Source organism: Canis lupus, chromosome 16, assembly GCF_003254725.2.
Source record: "Canis lupus dingo isolate Sandy chromosome 16, ASM325472v2, whole genome shotgun sequence".
NCBI classification, from domain to species: domain Eukaryota; kingdom Metazoa; phylum Chordata; class Mammalia; order Carnivora; family Canidae; genus Canis; species Canis lupus.
The window spans coordinates 52,119,803-52,127,295 of NC_064258.1; positions in this window are offsets into that span (position 1 = coordinate 52,119,803).

Sequence of the window (7,493 nt, forward strand, 5' to 3'; positions counted from 1 at the left end):
TTCGATTTAATTGTAATATGTATTGGTGTAGGTCTGTTTTTGTTGATTGTTTTGAGGGGTGTTCTATGCTTCCTAGATTTGGAGATCTGTTATTTATCCTCAATTAGGGAAGTTTTCAGCTAATATTTCTTCAAGTTAATTTCTGCCCCTTCTTCTTTCCCTTCTTCTAAAACTTCTATACTACAAATATTATTACATTTGTTGGAGTCACTGAGTTCCCCTAAAGTCTATTCTCATTTTGCATTGTTCTTTGTTCTCTCTTCTGTTTGGCTTGATTACTTTCCGTTACTCTGTCTTCTAGGTCATTAGCTCATTCCTCTGCTTATTTTAGCCTGTTGATCATTCCAGCAAGCATATGTCTTATTTTGTTTATTGAGCCCTTTATCCCTGCTGTGTTATTCTTTATCTCTGTGTTATGGGTCCCATTCATGTTTTCTACTCTTAAATCAAGTGAGTATCCTTCTGATGATTGCTTTCAATTCTCTATCAGGCATGTACCTATATCTATTTCACTTAGATATTTGGCCATGGCCTTGTCCTGTTCTTTCATTTGGGAAAAAATTTTCTGTCTTCTCATTTTGTCTAAGGTCTCTGCTTGCTTTTTTGTTTGTTTGTTGTTTGTTTTTTGTTTTGTTTTGTTTTGGGTGTTTTATTTTGTTTTGTTGTTGTTTTGGTTTGGTTTGGTTTGGTTTTATACATCAGCTACCTCTCTTATTCTTAAGGGTAATGGCTTTATGAAAGAGAAATCCTTTAGTGCCCTTCTCTATAGTTTCTCCTGTTCCCCAGGGTCTGGCACATTTGGGCATGTCTCCATTTCTGGATGTGCTCTGCTATTTTGTAATGGCCAATTTACCCTTCAGGCCAGTTATCTGTAGATTCTCTCTTGGTCTGTGGTGGGCAATGTTTGGTCCCTTGTCTGAATGTGGTATGTTTTTACTAGGTGTGCTCTGGTCTATTTGTAAAATGAGACCTATTGCCACCACTGCCAAAAGTTAGGCTCTGCAAAAGTCCTGAGTCAGGAGGCATAGTGTGAGCAGGGATTTGGGGCAATCCTCTAGGGGAGGAGGCTAACCTTACTAGGACTGAGGCAAAGGAGACTAAGAAGGGTGCTTCTCTTTGGACACTGGGGGTGGGGCTTAGTATAAGCAAGTTAGGTAGTGAGTGTTAGTCCTGTATTGGTTCCTGCAGGTGGCCCTCTGCTTATACTCAGGAACAGTGGAGGGAGATGACTCTGGCCAGTTCATTTGTTCCTGGAGGAATCTCTCTGTGAATGCTTCTTCCCTGGGATGTGCTCTGAAATGAGCAAACAACCTTCCCACCCTATTCCCCAGGCACTTTTCAGATCACTCTTTCCACTGTATGTCAGTGAGTTGTTTGCATCCCTTCTTTCCAAGAGAAGTGTAATGCTCTTTGGGCTCTATTCAGCCAAGTCCACTGACCTTTAAAACTACAGCTTTTATGCCCACTGGTTCCCAGAAGTCATGATTCAGCACCTCTTACTTTCCAAGCCAATTGCTATGGGGATTTGCTTTCTCCTTGTGCTCCCCTGTGTGTTAATCTGTCTCTGGCCCTTTTCTATGACCCTGGCTCTCTCTGTTCCACAGCAGCCACATCTGTTTTTCTCCCAAACTGCATCTCCATACTTTCCACTTTCTTTGATGTGACCTCTTTTCTGTGGAGTTTGTTCTTCCAATCTTCAGGTCAATTTCTGGGGGATTTAAGATGATTTGACAGTTAGCTAGTTGTATTCATGGGAGGAAGGCAGTGTGGAGTCTCCTACTCTGCCACTATCTTCCAACCATAAAGAACTCTTTCAATGATTTATTCCCAAATAACAATTAATTGAAGCAACTCAACTTTAAAGGTGAAAAAATATATATGTTTTGGTCTTTAAGCTAGCTAGTGTGCCAGCAAATTAGAGTTATTCTTGAGTTCATATTTCTCTGAATTGGAGTAATGTGCTAATACATTATGGGGAAAGTGGGGGAGAAGGAAGAAGTAGAAATATTCAATTTGGCCATGGCATTGCAATATTTCCTCTCTACAGCATAGCAACCAGATTAAGAAAGAAAAATAGAGTAGGTGAACTAACTTTCAGAACTGTAATAGCACCTGTGATAAAGGGTGATTATGGCAAAATAAACATCAATTTCCAGTTGGAAAAAAAGGCAATTATTTTTCAAACTCCTTAGAAACAATTAATTTAGAATCTCTAAGACAAACCTTTGTCATTTCATACTGGACTTTGGTCAATACAAAATGACAGATCATTTTTCTCCCTCCTCCTTTCTGCTAAGTCTATTACACATACTGAAAATAAGGCAAGATAGAACTAAAAGAGAAATCTGGAAAGGGGAATTCTCTCTCACTGTAAAAATTATGTCAAACATTTTTAGATGGAACATTTCAGGAGTTATGTGCAGAAATATAGCGACTATTTATAGCTTTGTTAATGTAAGATTTTACTATGTTGTTGCCATGGGACTGAAAAGAATATATAGATTTGAGAAGAATATGTATTCATTTCTAATATATTTTATTAGGATGTTTAAACATATGATGATACATTGAAATAAAATTTGCCTGAAAAATTTATTTGATGAATGTTCACATTAACAACTGTTCTCAGATATAATTTTTCAGAAATTAATTCAGGAAATTTGTGATATTAATTTAAGAGCAATAGGTTAATTGATTTTAAATAAACCTGCCTATCCATTTAAAGTTGAGCATTCATGATTCATTCTATTATTTTCCAATTTTAAATGTTAAAATTTTAAATATAATAATTATTCATGCATTAATTTTAAATCTGGCATTTTTAAAATTCATATATGAGTAGCATATATGATTAGTGTAGAAAACACATTACTCAGCTCTTTTCTTTTTAATAAAATAAGCTTAAGGGAATTTCTAGAGTGATAGAAATATCTTTTAGCATGTTTTTGGTGATGCTTACATTAGTGTCTATGATTATCAATATTATAAACTTAAAAATGAAAACAGAACACCTAGCACTGAAAGCTTAAGATCTATACATTTAATTTCCTGTAAATTTTATATTTGATAAAAGAATAAGCACATCACACACATAGCCCTACTATACCAAAATTTCCCTACAACTTTAAACAGTCCTGAAACCTGAAGTTTACCCCATGATTCATAGTAAGAAATCCTTTCTAGTTAATATATGAATTCACACATATAATACTTGGCATTACAACCAAAAAGAGAAAGAGATACATAACACTATAAAGTCATTTTGTTAGTAGAATGGAATAGAGAATATGAAGGAATGATAGGAAATGAGCATTGCCAAAATTTCTAGGTCCCCTTTGATAAATAAAATATTAAAACTAGGAAAAACAGCACTACTGAAAACTAGGAAATTACATTTTATTCACATGTACAAACTCAAGAAAGTCATCAAAAATAATGCAGATGGAACTAAATTATAGAAAAGAACTGCCTTTAGAAATAGGTATATTTTCCAGAGAGGAGACTTTAATCTTTTAGATGAAGGTTCATATCAAGAGCAGGAAAGAAAAGCAAGATGTCAAATCTTACTTAATGTGACATAGTTACAGAAGTCAATTCCGGAGACCCAGGGAACATCAAATCAGCCTAGCCAATATAGCACAAATCAGCAGGGTTTTGGATGAAATTCATCATAAGATGATAAAAGAGGAGACCTTGAGTGACTCTTCTAACACCATGGAAAGAGGATCAAGAAAAAGAGAGAAGAAACCATGAAGTGATGTTTAACACACATTAGAAACACTTGAAATGAGAGCCATTAAGAAACAATCTAGGGATCTTGTGATAACAATATCAAAGAACAAAAAATATCAGATGTGTAATCAAATGCAATAGGAAGCAACACCTGAAAGAGTAATTGAGAGTAGCTACAGTTTGTATCTTACTGGAAGGTCTCTCCAAAGGTTAATCTCAGAAAAAAAAAAAAAAATCACTTGTAGAAAAGATATGAGACACAGACAAAAAAATCGAAATGAGTGATGTAGATTTTTTATAAAATGTGTGGATTTCTAGTCCTTACAGGTGACTGAAACACACCAGTTTATAGTACTTCCTATGTTACAAATATCCGTTAGAATGTTTAAGAAATATAATAAACAAGAAAAGGATAATTCATTGCTAGAAACTATAGAAGTATTCTATGTCTATGACAAACTCTAATATATATGTAAAATTGTAACTAGATTAAAGGAAAGACAAATAGCTCTATTTATCTATTAGAAGATAAAGCAATTTTGGAAAATAATTTGAAGAGTCTCTGTGAACTTGTTAACCAATTGAAAGTACAGAGCGGCAAACTTCTAAAATTTGGGGAAAGTGAAAAAGCAGGATTCAGTTATTCGGTTGTTGGTCATAGGGACAAATATTGATCTTAATATTAATGTTGGTACAGCTTCAGGATATCAAGAATAAATCCGGGGGTAAATAATTAAAAACCCAACTCAAATGATAAATGGGTTACTCATTCTTTCTAATTGCCTTCTACTAGGCATTTAGTGTGTGGTCTTGTGTTAAAACAGGGGAGTGGGCTGGTTTTGAGCTCTGTTGTTATGGTTACCCTTAGTGTATCAGGGGCTTCAAATTCTTCTAATAACACCTGTATTTGATTCTCTATTTGTTCTTGGGCCTCTCCTTGCTTTGGTTCCCAGAGCTATCTCATAGAATTCTGAATGGACATTCTACTGGCCTTTTTACTGGGCTCAATGATGTTGTGATGGGGGTTGAGGGACTGGGATGCACCTGGGTGCTCTCAGTAAGTCTCAGTCTCAGACTCTGCAAAAATAAGTCTCTGTGCTGTGGCCTTTATGAATGTTCTTGCACCTTCCCCAGTTGTGACACTCTGCCTACCCTTTCTTGCAGATGCAAAATTTTTTTCTTTTTTATTGTTCTCTTGACTATTTTTGATGCCTTTACGCATGTTAAGACTTTTTGTTCCTTAGAAGAGATAGGGAAAATGGGTCTGTGTGGCGTTTTTGCTGGTGGTTGACATTCCCTCTCTGGCTTCAGTGATTTTCTCCCATTTTCCTCAGGCTACAGATACTGGTAGCCTCCCTCAGTATTAAGTTTTCTGTTCCTTAGGAAAGTGTACTACAGTAGTAACAATTTTTCCCCTCCAGCAGCACCTTAGGGGAAGTTTCTCAGGATGTTCCCCGATATTCTCCGTGAGCAATTTGTTGGGATCCTGGAGGAAAAATCTGCAAAAGGATGCAATGCTTCCTTATAAACCTCAGGAGTTTGACACTTTGATGCTAAGCAAACCTCGGCTTTTAAAGATTTGTTAAAAATTTCTAGCTGGATTTTTTTATTGAAAAATATGTTATTTAATGGTATTTGTCCCAGGTTGGCAAATGTTCACTCCTGTTTTTTATCTACACATACCTTTCTTCCTTTTTGGAGGTAATTCTTGTCCTTTCTCCATTCTTTAAATCTTTCGAGTTAGAGGCATTTATTTGTAACTTATCTTTTTTTGTTTGTTTTGCCCTAATTATGAGAGGAAGTGATGTTCTTTCCAGCTCTCTAAGTCTCTGAGCTAAAGCTGGTTTACTTTATTATTATTCAAATTTGACTGCCTGAGACTTTTAATGGACCAGAAACTAGCAGGAGTTTCATGTGCACAGGCTGATACTCTGGTCCAAGCCTAAAATGCTTTTCGTAGGAGAGAGAATTATATATGCAAATACATCCTTTATTAAACTTTAATTGAACCCAATAAACTTTGATTGCCAGCTTTTGTTTTGTTTACAATGTAGATTACTTCTCTCTAAACCTTACTTCTAGACTACTTTCTACAAATACCCCTTTTTGCCCAAATCTTCAATCACTACATTGACTCTTCTTTCTTCTTGAAAACAGTGTTGGAAACCTTCAAGGCTATGAAATACTTTGTTGTAGCAAAGAAAATATAGTTAGTTTTACACCTCTAGATGTGCTAATTATGTGAGAAAGTGCCCTTTTGCAGATTTTCTCATATCTACAACCATTAGTGTTTCTATTCAGATGGTCAGGCATATCTATTCACTGCTCTTAGAAGGATGACCCTTAGTTTCATACACAAATTAATTTGTAATTCTGTTTCTTGTCTGATTGCTTTTGTTTCTTTTAAGATAACTTTATAGAAAAGGCAATGCTACTCTATTAAAAATGCAAGCTTAATTATTGATTTATTTTTAAAGGAATTTTATAATTTTCCCTGTAGTAAGTTTTGCTAAACATAATTCTCAAAGGAATGAATGAAATTTTCTTTTATCAATTGCTGCAGCCAAAATAAATGTCAATATATGATAAATTCTTTAACAATTTATTGGCAAATAATGCATTATATAATACATTTAAAATTTATATCTATTTCAATGGAAAGACGTTAATATCATTATGACACACATTTCTTTTTCTGGAGGCTGTCTCATGGATTTTTAAAAATATTTTCCTCTACGTTTTCTAATTTTTGTATTGATTCATAATAGTTTTATGAAGATGAATATTTTAGCATTTAAGAAAGGATTTTATGGTAATCATTATGATTCTTTCTTTGATTATAGCACGCTTTGAAAAATTGTCTTTCCCTCAAATATGTTCACAAGTAATCAAACACATTTCTTAAAGTATCTTTGTAGTTTAAAATTAAAGCTAATGCATTTGAGCCCCTTAAAAAATAGTTCAATATTATAAATAAGGTGCATGTGTTTTGTTTATTATAGTTTCCTCAAATAATATTTGGTGGTACTCTTATCAAATCTGCTTTCCTAACAAGAAATCCCACCAACATATACAGGACCTTCTGCATTCTACTGACCTATTCTTTTTTAAGGAAATGATGACAACTTAAATCACATTACCATTAGAATGTATTAAAAAAAAAACAGTTGGAAATCAGCTTTTTCTCTTTTTTAACTTCTTACCTGTTTATTTTTTATGGTGAAAATTGGATGGTTTATTTCTAATTCTAAAGAATAGTATTAGAGTAGACTTCTAGTTTCAGATTTTGCATGGAAAGAATTTAGAAATTGCCACTCTGTCCTAACTAGTAGTAAAGCTAAACAGATTAAAAAACCAGCAACTTTCCTTGGATCCATAGAGAAGAGAGGACACAAGGCAAACTACTACCCCCGAGATTGGAGAGACTAACAGACAAATCTAAGGAGTTGCTGTGTCCCTGAGCAGAGACTTACAAGAGGAAGCTGCCTAAGAAATTAGGGCATGGTAGGAAAACCTGAATGGTAGTTGATGAAGAGCTTGTGGCTTAGTGCAGATAACAAATAGAGTGAAAAACTGCACAGGTCCCAAACAAAGGAAGGCCCCAACCATATTGTGAGGTTAACCTCCGGGAGCTCAACCAGGTGCCAATAATAAGTATCTGAGAAAATCCTCTTGGACTTTGGGATGGTTGGGGGAAACCATTCTGAAGTATAGCATACCAAAACTCTATTCTTCTTAATACAGGGAAAACTAGAGCCTAC